Here is a 6,281-nt window from a genome sequence, read left to right as displayed (position 1 = left end):
TTACGTATGTGTGTTTAAACAAAACAGTTGTACTTCCTGGTAACAAACTTAAGGTCATGCAGAATTCTGTCAGTGTGACACACAGCACCATATGAAGTTGTAGCTGAGATCCTACCTGTTTTCTAACCTTACTTTCTCCTTCTCCCCCCCCCAGACTCAAAGGAACAGAAATGGCTTAGTGTTTCTCCTGTCTAGAGTAGGAGTGAGTTGTCACGCAGACTGAACTTGAGATTAGAACCTGAACTCATGTCATGGAGATGCAACCAATTCAGCTGTAATTAACTGGAAAAGAATAACTAGCTTCTAATTTTGTAACAAACCATGCGTGATTTTGTAAGTCTTACTTTGCCATAGCAAACAGACTTCAAATTTAACACTGAGTAGAAAAATTTACTGTACTAGACCTGAGAATCTTGTTTAAAACTATTAGCACATAGTCTTACAAATAACGGTTCCTGATTTGGTTTATTTCTTGCTTCTGTTCTTTCTTTCCTCTTTCTGTTATTTCTATGCATTTACACACAAATGTATATTCGTTGAGTATTACATAAGCACACTGCATTTTTCACTTGGTCTTGGACATCTGGTTGTGAAACCTGTTTTGAGATATGTGACCTTAGAAGAAGACGTGGGGAACCAGCCCATAACACTTTCAGCTTCAGCATGACAGACCTCTATAAGAGCAAAAGTGCTTCTGTTGAAGAGGGAGGGTTAGGGAGTTGAGACAAGTGAGATGCAGCAGAGGTTTTTGCCTTGTTTGAATGTAATTCGATTTTGACCTGCTGCTGCAGTCCTATTAAGATGAACTGGTTGTGCAAGATTTGGGCTAATGAACGTGGTAGTTGTAACTTTTGGATACTTGCTCTGAGCTGGAGCTTTGCTGGCTTGTTTTGTCCATAGGAAGACTTCTGTAAGAAATTATTTAAAAATGCATGTGTATGCATGCACAAGTGTGCACGAAAAAACTATTAATCTATAAAAGTGTGCACATAGGGAACTTCTCATGTTTACAGTGGGATATTCAACTACAGATAAAACAACTAGTGTTAAGGTTAGGGTGTAAATACAGAATGCCTAAGACAATGTTTGTAGTCAATTTATGGCCTGATATCCTTTTACGTCATGCTTTTGGAGTAGATTGCCAGTAGTTAAAGTGCATTGGATGATAAAATCTCACTTTGCTCACTCAGATGGCCTCATATGTTCAAGTGCTTTCAGCAACAGGATTCTGAGATTTGGAAGAAGCAGCAGAGACTGGTTTGGTTCCTGCTTAGGGTAAAACTGTTTTAAAGCAAAAAAAAATCTGCTGAGCCTTGCGTAAGTAGTGCAATGACAGGCAAGTTAAGTTAGATCTAGCAAGGCAAATAAGTCTGTCTTGTTTTAAAGCTGAGTTTCAGAGTTGTAAGGAGCTGCTACTGAACTGATGGTTAAATCTTTACTCTTTGGAGAACACAAGAAAATGCACAGATTAGTAGTAAACCTTACAAGAAGGTCTGAATGAGTAGAGTGTCTGCATGGCTATGAGATGGAGCATTGCTTGGTTCATCCATCCTCCAGCATGCAGGCAGGCTATGTCTGAAAAACAGTGGTAGCTTCAAATAGATGGTTCTGGACTATATCCTTAATTCATTAGACCTGAGATTCACATTTTTGGAATGGTTTCAGAAAGTCCATTATCTTGAGGGTAGTATTTTTATAGGGCAGCAACGTAAACCCTAGTGGATAATAGCAGTGGGACAAAGAACAGCAAATGTCACTTGCCCCAGTGCTCAAGATAACTATTCATGTGTCCCCTGCCTTCGGAAGGTTTTTTGTACAATTAATTATTTTCCCTAAGAGGTCTGGGAAATGTCTTTGTATCAGTAGGGAGAGCCCAAGAAATCCAGGTGCCCCTTGAAGACTGAGACATCCTAGCGCTGGGAGCTAAGGGCATTGGTTATTATTTATGGACCTATTTTTTTAACACTTGGAGGAGGACCCTTTAAAGGAAATAGGAGTCTCCTTTTAAATTCTTAAACAATGGGGATGTTCTTCACTGGCTTTGGGGCAAGTAGTTGTTTTTAAACAGAATCACAGAATCATCTAGGTTGGAAGAGACCTTCAAGATCATCTAGTCCAACCTCTGACCTAACACTAACGAGTCCTCCACTAAACCATATCACTAAGCTCAACATCTAAATGTCTTTTAAAGACCTCCAGGGATGGCGACTCAACCACTTCCCCGGGCAGCCCATTCAACAGCAGCCTAACAACCCTTTCAGTAAAGAAGTTCTTCCTAACATCCAACCTAAACCTCCCCTGGCACAACTTTAGCCCATTCCCCCTTGTCCTGTCACCAGGAATGTGGGAGAATAGACCAACTCCCACCTCGCTACAGCCTCCTTTAAGGTACCTGTAGAGAGCGATAAGGTTGCCCCTGAGCCTCCTCCAGGCTGAACAATCCCAGTTCCCTCAGCCTCTCCTTGTAAGACTTGTTCTCCAGACCCCTCACCAGCCTCGTCGCTCTTCTCTGGACTTGCTTGAGCACCTCCATGTCCTTCTTGTAGTGAGGGGCCCAAAACTGAACACCGTACGTGAGGTGCAGCCTCACCAGAGCCAAGTAGAGGGGGACAATCACTTTCCTACAATTTCTTTTTTTCCTGTTCTTCAAATTCTCCTGTTAATTTTTTTTACTGTGAGCATAGTAGGCATGGTGAATGGTTCTATTGAATGTATCATGCTCTGCCTCTACCTGTTTTTTCTTTCATTATATGGAACAGAAACATGAAATACATGCAGGCTCTCATTGCAGAAAACTCAGTCTGGACTGGAAGGAGACTAATGAAAATCCTCAAATCAAGAGTCCTTGGAAATCTATTACAAATAACTCAGTGTTCATTCTGGAAACTCCCAGGCTAAAATCAAAATTGTTTTATCCTGATATTTAAGGTGCTTTTTAATGTCCCTGTCCAGTACACTATGATATAGATGATGTAGATGTCGATGCCAGTGGTGATGTTGACGCCAGTGGTGATGATAGCACTAAGGTGGCAAATGTGGTGATGTATTCCTGCTCTTTGTTTGTAATCAAAGTACGTGTATCGACTCATATGCTCAGGCATAGCTGCTCTTAGAGCAGGACACTGCTAAGAAATCTTTGTTTTTGAGTATTTATTTGGGTGATAAAATAGTTGTTCAAGCCTGACAGTGAGGGTGAGCTCTTGATTTCATCACAGCTGTGCTTTTTGTCAGTGCTGCTCCTGATGAATGTGTCCTTGCCATTACCAGCTCCGGTTTGTTGCCATCCAGAATTTTTTTCTTGCCCTGAAATGAACGTAATAAAGACAGAAATGTGACCTCTGGAGTGAAGGTACAGACTCCAATGATTGTTCACTGTCTCTATCTCCTTATTAGATTTTCTGAGGCTGTTTTCCCCTCTATTTGCTGCACAATATCTATACAAATGAAATACCAGCACAGTCACTAAATAATAATGAAAAGGTAAATTCATTTTACAGAGAAGCCAGTGCATGTAAGACATCTAGAATAGTGATGTGTGTTTATTTTTTTTATTTTAGTTTTTGCACAGATCACAAAGTTATTACAGTCCTTGAAAATTAATATCTGGCTTTTAAGCTCTGTAATGGTGTGCGACCTCTTCTTATCCTTTGGCTATTGAGAAAAATGATACTGTTTTTGTTTTTAAATACTAGAGAGACATGCAGTGTGGTACAGTTGCTTGGATAAGACTGCCACTTATTTAGCATGCATGGGATGGATGAGTGCTTGGGTCAGTTGCCCATGTTATAGACTGTTGATAAGGCCCCACCGTTGGGCAGGTGGGTATGGAGTTACTGGGGCCTGAGCTTCAGTGGAGCTGCCCCTGTGGCAGGGTTAAGAGGCCTAGAGAAATTCCCTTGGGCCCTCCCTCTCCACTCTGTGGGCCAGGCATGGCATGGGGCAGCAAGCTTCCTTTGCTTTCTAGGTTGTTTTTTCTGCATCTTTGTCAGGTAGGAAGGGTCACCTGGTCTAACCCTCACCCTGCCAGGTTGCAGGACACTGCTAGGGCTCGTATCTGGGACAGTGACTCTGTCCTTAGGCCCCACCCTATTGTAAAATCCACAGGTGGCACTCTGTCCAGTTCATTTTCAAGCACCAGAGGTTCTGTGTGCATAGCATATGCCAAAAGACCTGAGTTGATTGGGATTTTAATTTCAGAGAGGGCGAGGTGCTTAACCTTAAAATTCTGGAAATTGCTCTGTGTGATGTCTTCATGCTGCTATTCCACAGCTGGAAGTTGTTGGCCTTACTGCAGTTGTGTCAATTCAAAACAAGAATGGATCTGAGGAGTGTGATACTTGGCTGTGCCTTGAACCTTATGTCCTATCTTATCAGGACTTTATCAAGATGTTAAGTACTAAGTCCATAGATTTCTCATGCAAAAGCAAGTTGCATAGAAATGGAAGAGCAATCTTCCTTAGAACCTTAAGGCAGTCACCTTAATGCAGGGAAATACTTCAGTACTTTGCAGGAGATGGACTTGGAGCTCTTTGCAAAGCAGTGCTGCATTTGTTTTGATGACTGCATAAAAGATGATTGGCTTCTTTTTTTTTTTTTTTGAATTTGCAATAAACTGGCTGGCAGGTGACTTAAACTGTCTTTACAGAACAGTGGAGATGCTGTCTCAAGTGATACTTTTTTTTCTAATGAACTGGGGCTAAGCTAGGATGGGATGGAGTGACTTGCAAGAATTGCTCGCTGCTATTGGGGTTAGCAGGGAAAGTAGATGTTGCTGTCTGCTTTTTACCACAGCACTGCCACCTACCGATTGGAGCCTTGTGTTGGTGTGACGCTGGGTGTGCCAAAGCACTTTTTGACTCTGGAGTAAACAAGAGTCAGAGCCTTTAACAGCAGCAGGTTTTTGTGTGCTGTGCCTCTCAGGACTTGACGCCTTTCCTTGTTTTCTCATCATGTTTTATAATCTAGTTGCTAATTTTTTTTTTTTGAAGAAGCACTCTGCAATTTTTTTTTTCAAGAGAAAGGCACAAGCTTTGTCACTGAAGAGTGATGTCACTGAGGGGGCTGGAGTGGTTTGGCAGAAGGTGTGCTAAGGACTAAGACTCAGAGCTGAGAACGACGTGTAGCTGTATAGAGAACTTCAAGGTTTGATGTGTGCGTACTCGTTAGTGAGTACTAACCAACAGCCTGCTTACTTAATTGGCCCTGAAGATGCTGTCTCCAGTTGCCAAAACTAACGCATGCTGTTACTTTCTTCGCATTATTATTGTTTTACACAGTAATTGGCCTCTGAAATAACTATGCTTCTGTGAAATGAGTTTCACGTCCTTTTCTGTTTGATATATTCCTCATTTTGGGTCCTTTTGAGATACTGTGTGTTCCCACATGACATAGGCAATGAGTATCTAGCATTCTTTCCTGTATAATCGTAGAAACACAAGGTTGGAAAGGACCGACAGGATCATCTAGTCCAACCGTCCTCCTATCACCAATACTACCCACTAAGCTACTAAATCATATCTCGTAGCACCTTGTCCAAGCGCTTCTTGAACACAGCGAGGGACGGTGACTTCAGCTCCCTGGGCAGGCCATTCCAGTACCTGACCACTCTTTGAGAGAAAAAGTTTTTCCTGATATCTAATCTAAATCTCCCCAGGTGCAACTTGTGGCCATTTCCTTGAGTCCTATCATTAGTTATCTGAGAGAAGAGGCTGACCCCCTCCTCATCACAACCTCCCTTCAGGAAGTTGTAGAGTGCGATGAGGTCTCCCCTGAGCCTCCTCTTCTCCAGACTATATCCCAGCTCCCTCAGCCACTCCTCGTAAGACTTGTTCTCTAGACCCCTCACCAGTTTTGTTGCCCTTCTCTGGACATGCTCCAGGGTCTCGATGTCCTTCTTGTACTGAGGGGCCCAAAACTGAACACAGTACTGGAGGTGCATCCTCACCAGAGCAGAGTACAGGGGGACAATCACCTCCCTGCTCGTACTGGCTATGTTATTCCTGATACAAGCCAGGATGCCATTGGCCTTCTTGGCCACCTGGACACACTACCAGCTCATGTTCAGCTGAGCATTGATCAACCCTCCCAGACCCCTTTCCTCTTCACAGTCTTCTAGCCACTCTGCCCCAAGCCTATAGCATTGCATGAGGTTACTGTGGCCAAAGTGCAGGGCCCGGCACTTGGCCTTATTAAACGTCATCCCGTTTGTTTCAGCCCAGCAGTCCAGCCTATCCAGATCCTTCTGAAGGGCCACCCTACCCTCGGGCAGATTGACATTACCT

Source organism: Cygnus atratus, chromosome 4 (genome assembly GCF_013377495.2).
Source record: "Cygnus atratus isolate AKBS03 ecotype Queensland, Australia chromosome 4, CAtr_DNAZoo_HiC_assembly, whole genome shotgun sequence".
In the NCBI taxonomy this organism is placed as follows: Eukaryota; Metazoa; Chordata; class Aves; order Anseriformes; family Anatidae; genus Cygnus; species Cygnus atratus.
Note: the sequence above shows the minus strand (reverse complement) of the source record.